This window comes from Schistocerca nitens, chromosome 6 (genome assembly GCF_023898315.1).
Source record: "Schistocerca nitens isolate TAMUIC-IGC-003100 chromosome 6, iqSchNite1.1, whole genome shotgun sequence".
Lineage (NCBI taxonomy): Eukaryota > Metazoa > Arthropoda > Insecta > Orthoptera > Acrididae > Schistocerca > Schistocerca nitens.
The window spans coordinates 570,840,858-570,864,475 of record NC_064619.1 but is presented as its reverse complement, the minus strand read 5'-3'; the positions used below and the strand labels follow the sequence as shown (position 1 = coordinate 570,864,475).

Below are 23,618 nucleotides of genomic sequence, written 5' to 3'. Positions count from 1 at the left end.
CAAATATGGACGGCTTTAGAGGAGCATGGCTCAGTATTTCTGCAGGGGACTTACAACGACTTGTGGAGTCCGTACCACGTTGTGTTGCTGCACTAAGCCGCACAAAAGGAGATTTGACACGATATTAGGAGATATCCCATGACTTTCTCGTTGTATGACGCTGTCCTAATAGTTGGTTACTTGGTGAAACACCTTGGTGTTCTGTAAGTCACAGGCGTGGTTTTACTTGAGGTTATGCTGTGCTGTCGGTGATTTTTCTGTCCATCCAGTCGCACATCCCCGATGTTCCTCTCTCAGCGTTTCGAAATACACCACTTCGTTTACCCACATATTGTTGGCCACATTCACAGGCAATTCTGTATATACGCAGTACTTCCATTTTTAGTGGATCTTTCACAGAGCCAAGTCATTCTTTTGTCTCCGGCGGTGGTCGGATGACGGTTTTTATGTTGAACTGTAAGAGTAGCCTAGCAATTTTGGCTGAGGGCGGTGCCAGGTATCGGAGGAAGGCGAGTCTCTTGTCTTCTTCTTAGTCTTTATACTTTCCAGCATCTTACTTCTTCTATAATTCCCTAATCTGCGCTTCACTGTATCCATTTTTGCGGATTACTCCCTTCATCTTTTTGGTTCGTCCTGGGAAGTTTTCTTTTTATCACAGATAATGCGTGCCCTTCGTTGCAGAGTGGTACAGCCTCACCCTCTCCCCCCAACCCCCCCAAAACCACAACCACCCACCCACTCCGGCAGCTAGCCGGACTGTACACGGCCGTCCACAGCCTGGGGGGGGGGGGGGTACTCCGCTTTGTCATCCTCCACGGAACCGACGTTCTCCAGCTCTTCAGCTGGATCAGCAGGTGCATGAAGTCGTTCCTCGTCACGTTGTTTGTCTCGCGATACTTGACAGTGTCGCTTACCATTTTCCGGAAATGATCCGTCACGGGAGGCTCGTTAGAGCGGCTGGACCTGTTCCGTGTGAAATGTCCCCTTAGAAAAATTTATACAAGACTGTGCTTAAACTGACACACAGTATTTTTTTAGCGCAACGCAATCTGACTTTAAATAATCTCTACAAGAGAATGGCCCTGACTAACATTAACCTGTACTTTTCACAAATCACTTACCTCACAAAAATCTTGGTTACTCCCACTACTGCAATACAGCAAGCGCCACTACTGCCAGCTAAATAAAAGATTCAAACTATGGAAGGCACTAACTACTGATAGGAATAGTTAGCAAATGAAAAATATTAATAGAGAATAAACAATGTATTTACCTTGATATCATCATATATAAATATAGCAGTTCATGACAAATTTCAAAACTCCGCCATCTCTCTCCCCACATCCACCACTGCTGGCGGCTCACCTCCAACTGCGCAACGCTACGCGCTGTTCACAGCCAGCTGCCTAACACTACAATGGCGAGTATTACAACAATGCAAAGCAGCCACAGACTGCACACAGCACAGCCAGTGATTTTCATACAGAGGTGGCGTTATCAATAAAAAAACCTAAACAGCCTACTTACATAACCCCCATGCTCCCCACAAAAAAATTTTACAAATTGGGTTGGGCAGTGCCCAATACAGATTTGAAAAAATTTTTCATAATTACAATAACTAAGAAATCAAATGCACACACTTATTGATACAATGTTGGTCAAAAGCTAAAATTTTCTCACAGTCCATAAAGACAGTCCTGATCATTCATCACATTGCAGTGTTTTTCTCAAAGTCTGAGCAGTAAAAGAAAATGCACATAGACGTAGTGGATTTCCATGCAGTCTTGAAGAAGTATCGTTGTCCTTCCAACGGAAAGACAGTGCTGACTCTTGACATGCTGACACGTAATGGGCCACAACAGAGCAAACCCACAGCGTAGTCTATCGAAGTTTTGAAGAATATCGTTTGGTAGGTCATCACAGAGCAGACCCACTGTAGTCCTGGTAGAGATTACGGTATTGGTGGGCCACCAGAGGTGCAGACCCACTGCAGTCCTTGTAGAAATAATGGTATTGATGGATCATCAAAGATTCAGACCCACTGTAGTCCTTGTAGAGATGGCCAGCAGCCATCTGTTGTGACTATGCAGGTGCACAATCACCATTGAAGAGTCTTGCGGATAATAGAGCAAGTCCATAACCACCACTTGTGCACTCACAAAGTTTTTGAATTGTCCTGAGAACCAGCAATGCTGTTATCCAGTCCCTTGCTGAATTATTAACACACGTGCAAACACTATCAGTCCCTACTTCTCACATATTGTCCATATACTATGACCAGTAGAAATGTGTGCAGTGAAATGTAACTTACAAGTTAATAATATGATGAACTGGTGACAATTACAATTTTATAACATAAGAATACAATTACAAAGGTGCAAAATACATAATTAAAGAACATAACAATACAGATAACATTTGTAGTACAGGCTTGAAAACAGAATAGAAATAAACATATACATCAGTGTTACAGGAATTATGACATAAGTGAATATATAAAAGATCAGAATAACTTTCGAAACACCAACTTCACACATGAGCGTTAAAACAAAACAGAATAAATAATGTCTAAGCATCTTTACAAGGTAAATAACATATTATTAATGCCAATTATATTTGAGGATAACAGTATTCCTCATCATAGTGAATGTAGCTTAGTATTAGAAAAATTCTACAACATAAGTCTTATCAGATAAACATATAAATACAGGAAAAACATAAATACACAAGGGAACACAAACACATAGTGGGATAACACAAGGAAAGGACAGGGTTTCTTTTACTGCAGTATTTTGCAAACAAAACTTTCTTTACTTCTTGGAGATCTCCCTTCGTTCCTCACTATTTCCAAAAAGTTCTATCTATACCTGTTTTCTGTATTCTAACCATATTTCTTTCAAAATAATTATGGCTCATTGTACAATACTCATTTTGGCCCAAAACGTTTTCATATACCTTCAATGCATTTCTTTCCATTCATCACAACTAGTTTCTTATATAGTCTACCCCCTCTTAAGCTAACTTAAATCTACTGAGCTCAGATGCTAAACTAAGGGACGAGGCAATGCAGCAGTACAAAACAATTAACACAAACAGCAATGACAAAAAAGTGCAGATTTGCAAAGGAAGCAGCATTTTAGAAATTAGCGAAGCAATTGCAATATTACGACTAATATAAGGCAATGTGCAGCAAACAATAAAAATAAATCTGGCTTAGCGGAGTAACACAAATTAAAATTCAGTAGCACTATGCCTGGCAAACAGCATAACTTATACCTAAACATGACAAAGTTCAAGCAGAAAAAGTATTACACTAAAAATGGCCATGTCTAATACCTATGTCACATCTTAACACTAGAGTGATGCATCACAATTTATTCTACAAAAGAAATTAACAAGTACTTGAAAAGAAAACTATGATTGCAGTTCCTGTGAAGATAAATGTCTTTTTGTGCTCCCTCATTTTTTTTGAAAAAATTATTATTTACTCGATCTGTAGACAGAAAATATTTATATTAGTACATCTATAAAATTTTATTTTAACCAATGCTGCAGTGCAGCTAGAAACTAGATATTAAACAAAATGAGTAAATAAATACATAAAGCAAGCCATATGGCATTTCATAAGTAGTAAAAAAATCTCTCATCTAGAAAGACAGCAGTCATAATCAGGTATGTAGACAAACTATTTCTTGTCATTTCATTAGGAATTTCAGTAAATATCAGAAAGTACGATATGTTTCCATGTAATGAGCGTGTCCTATTTGCGATGCTTTCTACAAAGGAATGTCAGAAGTGAGGTTAATGACCTCTTTTTTTTTCTCCACCTAATGGCTTTTTCTCCAGGCGGCTGGCACAGGTGGCCGCTCAAGACGCATTACGTCAAGGTCACTTACCTTTCTTACGGAAATATTTACGACAGCAGTTTCCGCTACAGTGGCAGTCTCATATAAAAATATTTCACAGGTCAAGAATTAGCATTGCAAATCTGTAGAAACAAAATCCTATAAATATAAGTGTCCAAAAAAAATATTCGTCAGCATTGTGATACAGTCACACATTTACACACATTTCATAACCTTGAAGTACGATTCTTGGTTTCCAACAACCTTTTCCACAAGTCAGAGTCCATAATCACTTTTCATTACTCCTTACCTTATTACACATATACATATTCGTCGACACGTCAATCTTGCGACGACACTTCACTATTTCATCGTAATAAATACATAGCATAATCAAATTCCCCATATAGCATCAAATTGTTCATCATAAACATACCTCAACAGCATAATACACATCGTCGTCGTAAAAATAACATAACATCTCAGTCAATTCTCAAAATCGTCGTAGCTTCCTCCAATAATTTCAAAACCTAAAAAAATTCTCTGCTCATTTCAATAGTGTCATCTACCTCAAACGTACTTTAAAAATCATGATCTCATACCAAATACATCATTCAAAGCTCTCATAGTATCACAATGGTTCCGAAAAAATATGAACAGTTTACAAAGTACAGACAAAATACAGTTTCATAAGTGTGAAGTTATCCAACTGTGTAATTACGTAAACATCTGTCACTGATGTAGTAAAATAAATGTTTGTCTCTCTCAGGTAAATAATCAGATAGCTGTGTAATTCTGTGTTAGAGAAATATGGTACCGATGTGTAAAGTTGTATAAGCAAATACCATATTAGCTAGGGCTCCTTGTGCGTGCCAAACACATGGTACACAAAGTAAGCGTGTACCCCCCTGAGGATTAATGTAATTATACCCTCAGGTGTTACAGATTACAGCAATGGAATGAAATGTATCACGGAAAACCTTCTTTGTAATTAAAAAATCTTTAAAAGTAAGTGTTTTAAGTATAAGATTAATCACTCAAATGCGTGTACTGTAGCGCTAAACTGTGCGTCTTGTCGCAACATAATCTCTGTGGAAGTGTCGTAGTTATCGTCCTCCGAAAGCTAAGTTCTGCAGAAGTCAATGTACTTACCTCATGCTAAACAAAAGTGAAATGCTTTGCGTATAGATATCTTAGTTATTACGCTTATTGTTGTGATGAAGAAAGTACTGTACTGTAACGTATTGTTGTGCCACGAAAAAGGCTGTCTCATTGTTGCCATACCACAAAAGTTACTACTAAAACATGTTTTTCTTTCCTGAAGAATTCAGAAAACTGTGCAGATATAAAACAGATACACCGCAAAAGCAACATTGTAAATTGTCTCTCATTAGTAGCGTCGTGATAAAATCGTGTAGCTGTCACATAAACTAACCACTGTGTCATCTGGTATCTCACAGAAAGTACTTTAAACCCAGAATGTATTTTCAAGTAAACCAAAATGTTGCATTAAAATCTCAAGTTAAAAAAGCACATTATCTCTCAATAAACGGTGTTACATGTGAAATGTGGTGTAAACCTTGCTCTTCCTAGTACGCAGAGTTTCAACTTTAACGCAATTATCAAGTGGTATACGTCGGTAAAGAATACTGGAATTTTTCTCAAGGTTAGCGTCTGTGTTATTTTTCTCGGAGCCAGCGGGCGCACGCGGCTGCCTGCTGTGCGAGTCATTGTCTGTTTCTTTGCTGGCGCGCGTCATTATTGGGGTTTGGAGACCTAACTTCTACAAATTCACCATGACGAGACGGCCCTGCCCTGTTTAAATCCCGCCAGTTCTGATGCAATTCAGGTCTGTCGTTACGATCACATCGTCTGTCGTCATGTCGGTAGTTTCTGTGGTTTCTTTCTTGTCGGTTAAGTGGTGGAGAATTTCTCCCTGAATCGTGACTGCGCGCTGGACCGTTGCGTCTAAAGTTATTCTGTCCCTCGTAATAATAATTGTTTTCGTTCCCATATTGTCTGTTTCTCTGATTGTCTCTGTGATAGTCATTACCGCGGAGAGGTGATCTTTCCCTGTAATTATTACTACTCTGCCAACGGTTGTTATACGGGTGGTGTCTGTTTCGGTCACGATTTGTGTTGTGAGAATAGCCTTGTCGCGTCCAGTTATTATTTCTTTCATCGCGGAATTGCGACGGATGTGATCTGTAATTGTTGTGCTCGTGGGTTCCGCGATTGTCAGTGTCAATTTCCAGTTCTTGTAAGAGTCCTTGAAATGCTTCAATGTCGTCTTTGCAACGTCCTGCCAAAATAATGTGTCGCAAATGTTCAGGCAGTTTGATTAAGCAAATGCGGATGAGTTCTGAGGGGCTGTATGGGTTTGACAGGTACTGATTCTTGTGCAACATGTCTTCAAAATATTTCACAAGACTGGAGAATTCATATTGTTCGAAATGTTTCATCATTATGATGCTATGTTTTACTCGGTCTTGTGTGGCTTGAGACCAATATGCTGAGAGGAAGGCATGGTAAAATTCTCCTTCACTATGACAATCGTGAATGACCGAACGCATTCTTACAGCTGGTTCATTCTCTAAATAGCCACACATAAATTCTAATCTGTGTTCTAATGACCAGTTGGGAGGAAAACAATGAGAGAATTGATGGAGCCACGCTTGTGGATGAATGTCGTTGGCAGAATTTTTAAACGTTTTGAATTTACGTGTAGTAATGAACAGCTTATAGTCAAAGTCATCATGTCGGCGAGTCGCATATCGGTCATTGTTACGTCGTTTCGGCGGTTCCATTTCAAAATTCGGTGCACCTTGCCAATTTCTTTCATAATTTCCGAAATGCGCTGTGTTATTATTTTGTGGCTGTTCCGTATTTCTATGTCTCTCTTCCTGTATTGGGGCGCGAGTGTCCTCTGAAATACGTAATTCTTGTATTACCTCTGTCAGCTGATCTTGTACTTCCCGGATTTCTCTTTGGTGTTGATTCAGATTTTGTTTCAGTTTCCTAATTTGTTCGCTCTCTTCTGTGTCATTAAAGACTACCGGTTTTGTGTCATTCAGATTTTCATCTACCTTCGTAGATAAATTAGTGAACTGATCCGAAAGTTCGGCTACTTTCTCTGATAGTGTACTTATTTCCTCAGTGTATTTTTCTGAACCAAGTTTCAGAGTATCTACTGTGTCCTTTAAATTTTCTTGAGTTTTTGCAAGTTGCGTAACCGAATCGGTAAATGCAACTGAGTCAATTTTAGCCGACAAGGTCTCATGATTTTCATGAACAATGGTTTGCAGTTCTTTTATAGCTGCTTCGTGATTCTGTAATGCATTTTCATGCCGCGAAAAAATAGGTTGAAAATGCTCACAAATTTGTGTTTTTACGTCATTACAGACTTTTTGACATTTCGATTCAATGTGATGTAACTCAGTAGTTAAATCCTCACGTGTTTGTTCAAGAGTTTGCTCCAATGAGTCTAACTTTTGAAGCTGTTGCTGTGTTTGTCTCTGATTTAGTTCCATTGTGTCTAACTTTTTAAGATTTTGTTCCACTGTGTCTAGCTGTTGCTGTGTTTGTCTCTGATTTTGTTTCATTTGTTGCATTAATTGCAATAATAATGAATGAGTGTCTGGAATCTGTTCCTCTATGCTTTTCGGCAGTGCATTTGCACCGGCAACATTCACATTTTGACTAGCAGAAATTGTGTCTTGACTTATTTGAGAAAACGGTGAGGACGCAAAACCTGAATCTACAGTATTTGCAAAATTGTGTCCTGTCATTTCGGATTCCTGAGGCGAGCTATTGCCGACCGATCGATCGATAATGCTTTCCTGTTCTCTAATTGTTTCGCTGTCTACACCATTGTTTGCAACCCGCTCCATTTCCCTATGCACAATTACCAAATTACTACTTTGAACGTCTGTTAATTCATTACACAGTGGTGCTGGCAAACTACGCTCGTCGTCACTATTATTTCTCAGTTTGCTTTGGAGCCTAGTGTTACGTTTTTCACACGTCATTATTGTCACAGTATTTCACACGACAACACAGAAAAACACAATTTCAAGAGCAAAAATAAGAGAACACATTAACATAACACTGAAAATAATATCTAGTTAATTGCAGCTGCGAAATACTTGGTGCAAATCTACATGCATACCACAACTGTTTTATTGTACAACAATGAAAAACTACAACTACAAAGGAGATTTTCTCTAAAATTACGCGCTAGCAATAAACAAAAGCTACACTAATTACACAAACTACAAGAAAAAATCAGAAGATTCCAGTGAGGTATCCTGGCAGGGTCGCCATATGAAATGTCCCCTTAGAAAAATTTATACAAGACTGTGCTTAAACTGACACACAGTATTTTTTTAGCGCAACGCAATCTGACTTTAAATAATCTCTACAAGAGAATGGCCCTGACTAACATTAACCTGTACTTTTCACAAATCACTTACCTCACAAAAATCTTGGTTACTCCCACTACTGCAATACAGCAAGCGCCACTACTGCCAGCTAAATAAAAGATTCAAACTATGGAAGGCACTAACTACTGATAGGAATAGTTAGCAAATGAAAAATATTAATAGAGAATAAACAATGTATTTACCTTGATATCATCATATATAAATATAGCAGTTCATGACAAATTTCAAAACTCCGCCATCTCTCTCCCCACATCCACCACTGCTGGCGGCTCACCTCCAACTGCGCAACGCTACGCGCTGTTCACAGCCAGCTGCCTAACACTACAATGGCGAGTATTACAACAATGCAAAGCAGCCACAGACTGCACACAGCACAGCCAGTGATTTTCATACAGAGGTGGCGTTATCAATAAAAAAACCTAAACAGCCTACTTACACGTGTAACAGCAATCATAATTCTTTCACTAAATGCAATATAACTTCCATAAACTACTGTGATACATGTGGGTATATGCCTCTTTAGCAAGGGTAAGTCTGCGCAATTTGTGATCGGATCATTCTGTAAATACACTACTGGCCATTAAAATTGCTACACCACGAAGATGACGTGCTACAGACGCGAAATTTAACCGAGAGGAAGAAGATGCTGTGATATGCAAATGATTAGCTTTTCAGGGCATTCACACAAGGTTGGCGCCGGTGGCGACACCTACAACGTGCTGACATGAGGAAAGTTTCCAACTGATTTCTCATACACAATCAGCAGTTGACCGGCGATGCCTGGTGAAACATTGTTGTAATACCTCGTGTAAGGACAGAAATGCGTACCATCACGTTTACGACTTTGATAAAGGTCGGATTGTAGCCTATCGCGATTGCGGTTTATCATATCGCGACATTGCTGCTCGCGCTGGTAGAGATCCAGTTACTGTTAGCAGAAAATGGAATCGGTAGCTTCAGGAGGGTAATACGGAACGCCGTGCTGGATCCCAACGGCCTCGTATCACTAGCAGTCGAGATGACAGGCATCTTATCCGCATGGCTGCAACGGACCGTGCAGCCACGTCTCGATCGTTGAGTCGACAGATGGGGACTTTTGCAAGACAACAACCAACTGCAGGAATAGTTCGACGACGTTTGCAGCAGCATGGACTATCACCTCGGAGACCATGGCTGCGGTTACCCTTGAAGCTGCATCACAGACAGGAGCGCCTGCGATAGTTTACTCAACGACGAACCTGAGTGCATGAATGGGAAAACGTCACTTTTTCGAATGAATCCATGTTCTGTTTACAGCATAATGATGGTCGCATCCGTGTTTGGCGACCTCGCTGTGAACGCACATTGGAAGCGTATATTCGTCATCGCCATACTGGCGTATCACCCGGCGTGATGGTATGGGGTGCCATTGGTTACACGTCTGGGTCACCTCTTGTTCGCATTGACGGCACTTTGAACAGTCGACGTTACATTTCAGATGTGTTACGACCCGTGGCTCTACCCTGTGAAACCCAACATTTCAGCAGGATAATGCACGACCGCATGTTGCAGGTCATGTACGGGCCTTCCTGGATACAGAAAATGTTCGATTGCTGCCCTGGCCAGCACATTCCCCAGATCTCTCACCAATTGAAAACGTCTGGTCAATGGTGGCCGAGCAACTGGGTCGTCACAATACGCCAATCACTACTCTTGATGAACTATGGTATCGTGTTGAAGCTGCATGGGCAGCTGTACCTGTACACGCCATCCAAGCTCTGTTTGACTCAATGCCCAGGCGTATCAGAGGTGGTTGTTCTGGGTACTGATTTCTCAGGATCTATGCACCCAAATTGCGTGAAAATGTAATTACATGTCAGTTATAGTATAATATATTTGTCCAATGAATACCCGTTTATCATCTGCATTTCGTCTTGGTGTAGCAATTTTAATGGCCAGTAGTGTATCATAGCATGAGCATGTTTAGACGCTTCGCCAAATGTTGGTGAGTATGACAGTCGCCGAAATGTCGCGGTACTTTAACATTGCTACTCAGCTGGGAACCCACGACACAACATATTACAATCTTTGGCAGATGACTGGCAGCTGACTTTCGGCAGTCACTAAAACTAGGGCTCTGTGAGAGTATTAAGCGCCACCAGTAATTACGGCATTTATACCATACCCATAATGGACAGTCACGTGTTTGACAGTGTACTTTTGCTGCTTGCTCGTTCTCGTCTGTGCCTAATGGTATAATACTTTGCAGACAGATTTACGTTACATGTATGTTATACGTAAAATAAGGTGAAGTAATGATTAGTGTGTTCCTTATTTATTGTATTTGTAATGGAATCACATCTTACTGAAATATGTTGTAATTTTAGATTACATAAATGACAAATTGGACAACTGGTATGTCATAGTCTTCACACTGATATCATGATCAGTTATACTATTGCTTGATGACGTACATATGGAGATAGTTTATTTGGAAACTAACAATGTAATGGAACGAAAAAATTGTGTGTACGACCTCTACATCTGTATTTATACAACTAAATCTAGTGTGCGTTATGTGGCCTCAGATTTTGTGGTGTATCAGGGTCGTTTTCCAGCCATACTGTTCCATTCTAGGATGCTATGCATGAAGAATGATGGCCGGAAACACTCCGTATAATTACCACATAGGATAAGAATTTGCTTAGATCAGCAAACAGTATGAGCACTTATCAAATATAGAGCCTTGATCGCAATTTTTATTTTACCTTTGTGTTTCACCCACATTGCAATCTGGTGATACGAAGTGTGCCTCATACACAATGTTAACACATTAACACAAATATCAAACAGCTAAGTAAACATGACAATCCAATTCAATATCCGAATAACAGACAGGTTGTAAACGATAACTGTTTACAGCATATCACAACAGTGTGGGATAAGTTCAGAGGAATAATTTAATATACCAAACTTGCGGTGTATCGACCCAGGAAACAACTTTCGTCTTTCAGTAAGAAATAGGCAAACTTGCTAAATAAAGAACTGCAACATAACATCAGCCCAAACCTGAGAGAAAATAGCCTTACAGGCCTTACTGTAGCTACACAGCTAAACTAAGCCAAAATAACCACAGTGCCATAGGCCACAAAGTAAACAATTTTGCTACTAAAGAAAATAACCGTAACACAATGATCATACAGTACTTAAAACACTAACAAAAACCAAGCGACAATATGTTTTAATAGTATAAGCAAACAAAGAGAATTCCATTTTTGTGGTGATGATCGGTGAAATATCGGCAAAATCATTGATTTCTTCGACAACAATAATGAAATCGAAATTAAGTGAAATCGCACTACGTGACTTCCTTTTAACTGGAAAATCTGTACATGACTGCATTGCTTTGAAAGCTTCTGCACCACAGTTACGAGCACAACGCAAAATCCAAAAACTCAATGCCTGATACATCCCACCGTAAACTCTCAAACATGCCCAACTCACAGAATTTGCAAGAAACTACATGAGATTCGTGAAAAAAAAAATGAACATCTAAATCTCTCCGTGCGAGCACTGATTTCTCTTATTTTATTGCGATGATCTTTTCTCCGTATGTAGGTGGAAGTCAATGAAATATTTTGGTATTCCGAGGATAAAATTAGTGATCGAAATTTCGTGGGGAGACCTCGCTCCAACTCGCTTAACATATCCATGACATTCTCTCCACTACTTAACGGCTCCAAAACGAGCTGTCATCCCCCCCTGCGGGTCCGGGGTAAGAATAGGCCTGAGGTATTCCTGCCTGTCGTAAGAGGCGACTAAAAGGAGTTTCAACCGTTTCGGCCTTCCATGTGATGGTCCCCCTTGGGGTTTGACCTCCATTTTTCAAAATTCTACAGAAGTACGAGCCTTTTGGGGAAGGACGCCTTACGTGGTGTACCACTGGTCCTCAGTGCACTAAGACCTTGGCACTCAGCATTGTGCCGGCGTTGTAACCATACCCACTATTCCTCAAATTGGGCCTAAAAGCCTGATGGGTTGTACAAGTTACGCCCATAGTGCGTCCCCATCTGCACCTACGATCATGATGGACTTTCCATGGCACCAGAAATCCAGCACGGTAGCCAGCCCGTTGTGGTGGGGTCGTCATGTACCCTCTAGGTTGTAGCCCCCTGACAACACAGGGATCGTACTGCCGATACCTGAGCTGCACCCTCCCCACGTCGGCCAAGGAGTAGATGCCCGTCTCCTTGGGGCATCAGGACTCCCGGAAACGGTCATCCTGCCATGTGGCCCTTGCTGAGGCTGGGTGGCGCCCATGGGGAGAGCCCCTGGTCGGAGTGGGTGGTATCGGGGCGGACGTTTCGCAGATGAAACGTCAACACGTATCAGGTCGCTCTGCGGCCGAGTCTTTCAAAAGGAAAGGTACTGTTTCTAGTTCTAGTTCTCCTGCCCTTTCCCCCTTGGCCACTCCCTTGGAGGAGGGACAGGCCCGCCGGCTTGGGGCGAAGTACTTCCCCCACTATTTGGTCTGTTCTCGAATCGATGGGGGGACGTTCGCCACCTCCAAGCCCATGTTCTTTGTTCAGCACATTGAGGACATCTTCGGGGAAACCGAGGCTCTCAGTAAGATGCGTTCGGGGTCCGTTCTTATAAAGACCACCTCCGCCACACAGTCGGCGGCGCTCCAGGCGTGCGACCGCCTAGGGGACATCCCAGTGTCCATTGTCCCGCATCTGGCGCTAAATAGGACGCAGGGGGTTATTTTTCATCGGGACCTCCTGCTGCAATCTGATGAGGAGCTCAGGGCCAACCTAGAGCGCCGAGGCGTGCATTTCATCCGGCGTGTCCAGCGCGGCCCCAAAGACCATCGCATCGACACCGGGGCCTTTATCCTCGCCTTCGAGGGGGACGTTCTCCCGGAGAAGGTAAAGGTGATGTGCTACCGGTGCGACGTGCGACCTTACGTCCCACCTCCTATGCGCTGTTTTCGGTGTTTGCGCTTTGGGCACATGTCGTCACGGTGTGAGGCTGAGCCCCTTTGTGGCGATTGTGGACGTCCTCTTCGTGAGGAACATACATGCACCCCACCACCTCGGTGCATTAATTGTCCTGGCATCCACTCGCCTAGATCCTCAGACTGCCCCGCATATCAGAAGGAGAAGAAGATACAAGAACTCAAAACTTTGGATCGGCTCTCTTATTCTGAGGCCAGGAAGAAGTATGACCGCCTCCATCCCGTGCCGTTGACCACTTCGTTTGCCTCAGTTGTGTCCACTCCTTCCACGGTATCCTCACCCCTATCCTGTCCCCCCTCTACCTCCTCCCCCCATCCGGGGTCTCTGCCTCCGCCTCCCAAATCCCTCCCTTCCAAATCCTCCTCCCCCGTGGCCCCTGCCCCCTCTGCCCCAGGGGCCACCCTTACTCCTCCTCCTCCTCCCCCCCCCCGCCGGCTGAGAAGCGATCCTCTTCTCAGGCGTCCATCGGGGAAACGTTCCGGACCTCAGCTTCCGAGGTCCGGCGTTCCAAAACGGACCCCGCGCGTGAGGACCTTCTTCGGGTCCAGCCCACCATCCCTGTGCCTCCTCGGACTTCCAAGAAGGCCTCCAAGAAGAAGTCTCTATCCCCCTCTCCACCCCGGCGCGTTTCGTCTGACGCTCCATCCGTGAGTCGCTGCTCCCAGCCGTCCTCAGTTTCGCCAGTACGCTCTGCTGCCAGGCGCTCAGCTGACCTCTCGTCGGCAAATGATGCTGCCCCTCCTACACAACCAGGGACAGCGGCCGCAGCTGGCGACGACTCGATGGAACAGGATCCGCCTCCCGCCGGTTGTAGCGTTGTTCCCTCGAAACCTGGCCCTCCGCGGCCGTCGAGGTGACCAGCTCTTCCCCCATCTCGTTCCCCCTCTTTTTTGACTAGCGATGGCCTTGTTACATTGGAACATAAGAGGTATTCGATCTAATCGGGAGGAATTACAACTGCTCCTCCGCCTGCACTGTCCGCTCGTCCTTGGTCTCCAGGAAACCAAGTTGCGCCCGACTGACCGTATTGCCTTTACCCACTATACCTCGGAGCGGTATGACCTCACCCCTGTGGACGGTATCCCAGCTCATGGTGGGGTCATGTTGCTCGTTCGGGACGATGTCTATTACCATCCCATCCCATTGACCACCCCACTCCAAGCAATAGCTGTCCGTATTACTCTTTCTGCTTTTACGTTTTCAGTTTGTACCATCTACACTCCATCGTCATCTGCTGTTAGTCGGGCTGACATGATGCACCTGATCGTTCAGCTTCACCCGCAGTTTTTATTGTTTGGCGACTTCAATGCCCATCATCCCCTTTGGGGCTCTCCTGCATCCTGTCAAAGAGGCTCACTCTTGGCGGATGTCTTCAACCATCTCAATCTTGTCTGCCTCAATACTGGCGTCTCGACTTTCCTCTCTGGCTCTACTCATACCTACTCCCACTTGGACCTCTCGATCTGTTCTACCACTCTTGCCCGTCGGTTCGAGTGGTATGTCCTTTCTGACACCTATTCGAGCGACCACTTCCCCTGTGTCGTTCGTCTCCTGCACTACACCCCATCCCCACATCCTTCGAGCTGGAACATACCGAAAGCTGACTGGGGACTTTACTCCTCCCTGGCGACCTTTCCGAACCACGATTTTCTCAGTTGTGACAGTCAGGTCGAATACCTCATGGCTGTTATCGTCAATGCTGCCGAACGTTCCATTCCTCGTACTACCTCTTCTTCACGTCGCGTTTCCGTCCCCTGGTGGAACGAGGCTTGTAGAGACGCTATCCGTGCTCGACGACGTGCTTTACGCACCTTTCGCCGCCATCCTACGTTGGCGAATTGTATTGGATACAAACGACTCCGAGCGCAATGCCGTAGAGTCATCAAAGACAGCAAAAAAGCTTGTTGGGCCTCTCTCACCAGCTCCTTTAACAGTTTTACTCCCTCTTCTGTCGTATGGGGTGGCCTGCGCCGGCTGTCGAGCATTAAGGCCCACTCCTCGGTACCTGGCCTGACCTCAGGTAATGAGGTCCTCGTTGATCCTGTGGCTGTCTCCAACGCCTTCGGCCGGTTTATCGCGGAGGTTCCAAGCTCCGCCCATTACCACCCTGCCTTCCTTCCCAGGAAAGAGGCGGAAGAGGCTCGGCGACCTTCCTTCCACTCGCTGAATCTGGAAACTTATAATGCCCCCTTTACTATGCGGGAACTCGAACGTGCGCTTGCACTGTCCCGGTCCTCTGCTCCGGGGCCAGATGCCATTCACGTTCAGCTGCTGGCACACCTTTCTCCGGCGGGCAAAAGCTTCCTTCTTCGTACCTACAATCGCGTCTGGACCGAAGGTCAGGTCCCCATGCGTTGGCGTGACGCCGTCGTTGTTCCTATACCCAAACCCGGGAAGGATAGACACCTTCCTTCTAGTTACCGCCCCATTTCTCTTACAAGCTGTGTCTGTAAGGTGATGGAGCACATGGCTCATGCTTGGTTAGTTTGGATTCTTGAATCTCGACGGCTACTTACCAATGTCCAATGCGGCTTTCGTCGCCGCCGCTCCGCTGTTGACCACCTTGTGACCTTGTCGACATTCATCATGAACAACTTTTTGCGAAGGCGCCAAACGGTAGCCGTGTTCTTCGATTTGGAGAAGGCTTATGATACCTGTTGGAGAGGAGGTATCCTCCGCACTATGCACAGGTGGGGCCTACGCGGTCGCCTGCCCCTTCTTATTGATTCCTTTTTAACGGATCGAAAGTTTAGGGTACGTGCGGGTTCCGTATTGTCCGACGTCTTCCTCCAGGAGAACGGAGTGCCTCAGGGCTCCGTCTTGAGCGTAGCCCTTTTTGCCATCGCGATCAATCCAATTATGGATTGCATTCCACCTAATGTCTCTGGCTCTCTCTTTGTCGATGACTTCGCGATCTACTGCAGTGCCCAGAGAACATGCCTCCTGGAGCGCTGCCTTCAGCGTTGTCTAGACAGCCTATACTCATGGAGTGTGGCAAATGGCTTCCGGTTCTCTGAAGAGAAGACGGTTTGTATCAACTTTTGGCGATATAAAGCGTTCCTTCCGCCATCCTTACATCTCGGTCCCGTTGTTCTCCCATTCGTGGAAACAACTAAGTTTCTAGGGCTCACGTTGGACAGGAAACTGTGTTGGTCTCCACATGTATCTTATTTGGCAGCCCGTTGTACACGTTCCCTTAATGTCCTCAGAGTTCTTAGTGGTTCATCTTGGGGAGCGGATCGCACTGTCTTGCTTCGCTTGTATCGGTCCATAGTCCGATCGAAGCTGGATTATGGGAGCTTCGTCTACTCGTCTGCTCGGCCATCCCTCTTACGCCGTCTCAACTCCATCCACCATCGGTGGTTACGTCTTGCGACCGGAGCCTTCTACACTAGCCCTGTCGAGAGTCTTTATGCTGAAGCTGCCGAATTACCATTGACCTACCGGCGCGACGTACTGCTGTGTCGGTATGCCTGCCGGCTGTTGTCTATGCCCGACCACCCCTCTTACCAGTCCTTCTTCGCCGATTCTCTCGACCGTCAGTACGGGTTGTATGTGTCTGCCCTGCTGCCCCCCGGAGTCCGCTTCCGTCGCCTGCTTCGACAATTGGATTTTGCCCTCCCTACCACCTTCAGAGAGGGTGAGAGCCCGACACCACCTTGGCTCCAGGCTCCGGTTCATATTTATCTCGACCTCAGCTCACTCCCGAAGGAGGGTACTCCGGCTGCAGTGTATTGCTCACGGTTTGTTGAACTTTGTGCTCGACTTGCCGGTCACACCTTTATTTACACCGATGGCTCCAAAACTGACGATGGTGTCGGCTGTGCCTTTGTCGTCGGGGCCGCCACCTTTAAATACCGGCTCCTCGACCAATGTTCCAGCTTTACGGCCGAGCTTTTTGCTCTCCATCAGGCCGTTCAGTATGCCCGCCGCCACCGCCATTCATCGTATGTACTCTGCTCTGACTCACTCAGTGCTCTTCAGAGCCTTGGATCTCCCTATCCGGTCCATCCCTTGATTCAACGGATACAGCAGTCCCTCCATTCTTTCGCTGATAATGGTTCTCCTGTCAGCTTTCTGTGGGTTCCCGGACATGTAGGAGTGCCTGGGAATGAGGCTGCGGATGCTGCAGCCAAGGCTGCAGTTCTCCTGCCTCGGCCAGCCTCCCATTGTGTCCCGTCATCTGACGTTCGTGGGGTTGTCTGTAAGAGGCTTGTGTCGTTGTGGTGGGATGCTTGGTCATCCCTCCAAGGAAACAAGCTCCGGGCAGTAAAACCGCTCCCAACTGCTTGGACAACCTCCTCCCGACCATCTCGGTGAGAGGAGGTCCTTCTGACCAGGTTGCGGATTGGGCATTGCCGGTTTAGCCACCGCTACCTGCTCTCCGGTGACCCAGCCCCGCATAGCACTTGTGGTCAGGCATTAACAGTGCGCCATGTTTTATTGTCGTGTCCCCGCTTTAGTCAATCTCGTGTTGTCCTGTCCCTGCCATCTACTTTACCGGATATTTTAGCTGACGACGCTCGAGCAGCTGCTCGTGTTCTGCGTTTTATAACTTTGACTGGCTTGTCCAAAGACATCTAACCTTTTTACTTATTTTATCTGCATCCTTGACAGGTATTTCTGGTGTCCCCCCCTCCCCTTGAGTTTTACTAGATTCCATGTGCTCTAACAACAGTGACTGGGCGCTAATGACCTCAGTAGTTGAGCGCCCTTAAACCCCACAAAAAAAAGAGCTGTCATCGTTTGAACTCATCCGCCGTCCTCGGCTAATGCTATCTCGTACTGATACCATACCGCGCAGTAGTACTCCAGAATAGGATGGACCGACGCAGTGTAGGCGGTCTCTCTAGTATGTCTGTTGCATCTTCTAAGTGTTCTGCGAATAATTCCCAGTCTTTGGTTCGCCTTTCCCACAATATCTTCGACGCGATCGTTTCTGTTAAAGTTGTTCGTAGTTATTTAGTTGAATTGGAGCCTTTAGATTTGTGTGATTTACCGTGCAACCTAAATTTAACAGATACCTTTTAGTGATCATGTAGATGGCCGCGCACTTTTTATGGTTCAGAGTCAACTGCCACGTTTTGCACCATATAGATGTCTTGTCTACATTATTTCTCAATTGATTTTGATTTACCGATGGCCTTACTAAAAGTCAAACTACAGCATCAACTGCAAAGTACATATCGCTGTACTAAAAACAGTACCTTAAGACAAGCAAATAAATTGTCAACTAAAACTAAACTTCGTCCGGACAGGCCATGAAGGCCCAAAGGTACCGACCGGCCGCCGTAACATCCTCAGCCCACAGGCATCACTGGATGCGGATATGGAGGGGAATGTGGTCAGCACACCGCTCTCGCGGCCGATGTCAGTTTTCGTGACAGGAGCTGCTACTTCTTAAGCAAGTAGCTCCTCAGTTTGCCTCACAGGGCTGAGTGCACCCCGCTTGCCAACAGCGCTGGACAGACCGGATGGTCACCCATCCGACAGCGCTTAACTTCGGTGGGCTGACGGGAACCGGTGTTACCACTGTGGCAAGGCCATTGGCAAGTGGTTAACACGTAACCGTATTTTTCTACAATTTTAGAAACATACTCGTTCAGCAGCACAGCGAGTCATCGCAATTATGATCCATGTAGCGTGCTAGTAGCTAACTCTCAACGTGTCTCGTAAGCCACCTTTGACATCCCACCAGCTCAACTCAGAGCTGCCGAATAGTGTTATAATGGTTTCAGCAGTACTCCATGCAAATGAGGTTGCTTTGTGTGACTCCTACGTCACACAGTCTCCGTCGAGCCCATCTCGCACCAAATCGAGTGAGAGCTGCCAGCCTGGGACCCAGCTGCCAGGTTACAGGTGGCGGTTACGCGGTGATGCATCAGCAGGTGTCCCTGGTGCTTTCGTCATTTCGTGGAGTCCGTGGCACGACGTGGAGAGTAGGAGTAATTTAACCTACTGCAAATATGTCAGCCGGCAGCTGTGACCGAGCGGTTCTAGGCGCTTCAGTCCGGAACCGCGCTACCGCTACGGTCGCAGGTTCGAATCCTGCCTCGGGCATGGACGTGTGTGATGTCCTTGGGTTAGTTAGGTTTAAGTACTCTTAAGTTCTAGGGCACTGGTGACCTCAGATGTTAAGTCCCATAGTGCTCAGAGCCATTTGAACCATTTTTTTTTTTTTTTTACGTAAGTGTATGGTGAGTCATGCATGGATGTTAAAAATGTGACGGAATCGTTCTTCACCAAAGCCGCGGAAATTCAAACAAACACAGTCGGTAAAGTCATGACAACCGTTTTTTGGGATAGGAAATGGGTATTGTTGGTCGACTTTATGCCCACTGGGACCACAATTAACGCTGACAGGTACTGAGAGACTCTGAAAAAACTCAAACGGGCAATTCAGGACCGGAGAAGAGGAATGTTGAGCAAGGGTGTACGCATTCTCCATGACAACGCTCGCCCACACATCGCTCGGCAAACCGTTTCTCTCCGCTCGGCAAACCGTTTCTCTCTTGCAACAGTTTCAGTGGAACATAATCACCCACCCACCCTATAATCCTGACTTGGCGCCCAGTGACTAACACCTGTTCCCTAGGTTAAAAGAACATTTGGCCGGAAAGCGATTTAGCTCCGACGACGAGATGAAAGAAGAGGTTCATAACTTTCAGAACATCATGGCGGTGAGCTGTATGACATGGGAATACAAAAACTGCCACAGCGTCTACAAAAATGCATCGACAGAAATGGTGATTATGTCGAAAAATAGCTAAATCTCCAAGCTGTAAACTGATGTAAACCATTGTACAAATAAACAGGGCTACGTACTTATAAAAAATAGGAGACCTTACTTTTGGGATTACCCTCGTACGTATATTACATTACCATTCCAGAATGAGATTTTCACTCTGCAGCGGAGTGTGCATTGACATGAAACTTTCTGGCAGATTAAAACTGTATGCCGGACTGAGACTCAAACTCGGAACCTTTGCCTTTCGCGGGCAAGTGCTCTACCATCTGAGCTACCCAAGCACGACTCACGACCAAACCTCACAGCTTTACTTCCGCCAGTATCTCGTCTCCTACTTTCCAAACTTCACAGGAGCTCTTCAGCGAACCTTGCGGAACTAGCTCTCATGGAAGAAAGGATATTGCGGAGACATGGCTTAGCCACAGCCTGGGGGATATTTCCAGAATGAGATTAACACTCTACAGCGGAGTGTGCGCTGCAAGGTTCGCTGAAGAGCTTCTGTGAAGTTTGGAAGGTAGGAGACGCGGTAGTGGCAGAATTGAAGCTGTGAAGACGGCTCGTGAGCCATGCTTGGGTAGCTCAGATGTTAGAGCACTTGCCCGCGAAAGGCAAAGGTCCCGAGTTCGAGTCTCGGACCGGCACACAGTTTTAATCTGCCAGGAAATTACATTCCTACTGTCTATGTCCAGAATAAGCCGCCTGGCCTTGTAACAAGTTTTCTGCAGTTCCTAAAAATCTACTTGGCTTCCATATCTACAACCGCGTCTTCTGCAGACCTCCTCAGAGAGATACGATCGCTATCTGCAGGTCATCTACTCGTGTATCGGAACAGTCACGATGCTATGACACTTCCCTGAGTAACGCCAGTCGCCTCCCCAGCAAGGACTCCTACTGAATTCTGTTTGCTAGCTAGTTCTTAAAGTAGTCTAGTATCTTTTTCGCTGTTCTGTGATCAGGTATTTTGTTTGTGTTTTCACCGCTTGTGATGACTTAGCTAAATACTACGTTTTGCGCTGTCGGCTGTGAATTCATTTCGAACTGTTTCACTTAGTAATTAACAGAGACTCACGCCAAAGGACAAGACAAAAATAATCGACCTGCCATTTTGTTGCAGTCTTTCGCAGTATTTGTAAATCGCTTCGTGCAAATACCGTAACATTTTGTTTTTGAAGTTACATCCAGTCTCCTTTGCTACCCCTATCCAACATAAATACTGCTCCATCTCTAGTACTCCCTCCTTTCTTAAACTTCACTCGTGATCTTAGTCTTCCTGACAATTTCTTTGCAACTCCCACAAACTTCCACCCGCTTTTTATAATTAGAAACACTACGGAGAAAGACTTGTAATGTTCACTATCCATAACTACAAAAGTGGAAAATATGAATGGAAGCGCAAGAAACAATTGCTCCGTTTACAATGGGCGTCACGTAGAAACTCTCTCTTTCTTTTCTACTGTTCTACGTGTACAACAGCTCAAAAATATCGGGAAACACCTATGTAATACGATAATGATCACCAGATGTCAAGAGAGGCGAAATCGCCTGTACTAAAGGAGACGGGGAGTACTGTGTTGTTAGTAGAGAAGCTCAATGACCTTGAAGGTCGACTAGTAACGGCGTGTCACCTGACTGAGAAATGCATCAGGGACATTTCAATCATTTTAAAGCTGCCCGAGTCGTTTGTTGTTGATATGATCGTCAAGTGGAAATGCGAAGAAAGAACCATAGCTGAACAAAGACCAGACATACCTCAAGTACTGATAGATGGCAACCTTCGAACACTGCGGAGGACAGTTGTACAAAAACGCATGATACGAACACATTTCACACAGTCTTATATTAGGTGCAGTAGAGGCACAATTCTGAGACTCCCTTTGTTTTCATCAGCACGATGGACCCTGTCATAAAGCAGCATCTGTGAGGCAATAGTTTTGGGACAGTAACATTCCTGAAATTGATTCCTCAGTCCAGAGTCCCGACTTGAATCCAATGGAACATTTTTTGGATGAGTTAAACGTGGACTTCAGTCCAGACCCCAGCATCCGACGTCAATACTTTCTCCAGTTTTGGCTCCTCAGGAGAATGGTCCGCCATTCTACACAGACATTCATATACCTCATTGAATGCGTCCCCAGCAGAGTTCAAGCTTCGAAAAGACGAAGGGTGGACACAGGTCACATTAATATCCGATAATTGGAGTCCTGATACTTTTCATCAGATAATGAATGTCGATGATACAAGGAAAATAAAAGATGCGCTTCTGAGGTGAGATTATAATTTGGGGTAATGGAGTGTAAACGATAAGATTTACTGATGACACAGTTGTCCCCTCTGTAAGTGGGAAAACATTACAGGACCAACTGAATAGGATAGTCAGTCTACTGAATCCAGACTGCGGTTTGAGAGTAAACGAAAAGATGAAAGAATTAAGGAGAATCAGAGTGAGGAGTTCGTGGTAAGCTATGTGATGGAATTATGCTGAGTTGGAAGCAAAATAATGTTTGACAGAAGATGTAACAAGCATATTAGAAACGGACTACCAAAGGTGAAGAGAGCATCCTCACCACAAACTGAATACTCCTATCAAACATAGGCCCTAACTCGAGAATAAAATATCTAAGCCTGTACATCTGTAATACAGCAATGTATGAAAATTAATCACGTACTATAGGAAAATCTGAAAGAAGAGAATCGACGCGGTTTAAATTTGGTGTTACAAAAGGATGTCGTAAATTAAGTACACTGATACGATAAGAAATTACGTACTCCACAGAACCGATGAGGAACGAAATGTGTAAAAAAAGTTAAATTGAAGAGGTAATAGGATGACAGAACTTGTGTCAAGACATAATGGAAAGTTTTAATGGTTTGGAGAAAACCGTAGAGTCCATGGATAGTAGGGGAAACATATTAGAATACAGAGAAGAAGTAATTAAGGCTATCGAGTGCAGGTCTACTTTTAGATGAAGCGACTGGGACAAGAGAGAAAACTGTAGTGACCCGTCAAACCACTCGGAAAATTAATAACCGAATAATTAAGAAAACATTGTGAATCTCCTTCTAGGACGTTGAACTGAATGTGCACACACTACTGCAGGCAAGACGCCAACACATGTAGGAGTATTTCTATGGTTGCGTCATGTAAGCGTGTGAATGGTTCGAGTAGTATAAGAGGCAGTCAAAGGAAGACGAGACAGATGGAAAAAAGTAAACTGCTTATTATTTCAAAAGTAATCGCAATAACTTTTAATATATTTATCCCTCTTAAGGCAAAATGGTGAATGAATTCATAGAGAAATGTGTGCGGTTGCCTACGAACCATGAGTATAATCAAGCGTGCACGTATTCGGCAGAACCAACTCCCGGAGCGTAGCCGAAGCAAACTGCGAACAAAATGCTTGCCCAAATGTTGCCGAGGTTATTGGACTATGCTGCAGAAGTTTCGCTGGAAAGCCCGTACACATCGTCCACACAGTCCCGATCTCTGTCCACGCGATTTCCATATTTTTTGTGCCCTGAAGGAAGACACTCGTGGCACTCGATTTGCCTCGCACGAAGAGGATCACGCCTTTGTACAGTCATGGTT

General features: G+C 44.9%; 1 protein-coding gene across 2 annotated transcripts in view; it reads right to left on the bottom strand.

Annotated features, from left to right (window-relative positions):
• The window catches only part of LOC126263114 (cytochrome P450 6k1-like), a 277,469-nt gene that overhangs the window by 39,964 nt on the left and 213,887 nt on the right, over nucleotides 1-23,618 (bottom strand). The window lies entirely within an intron of this gene.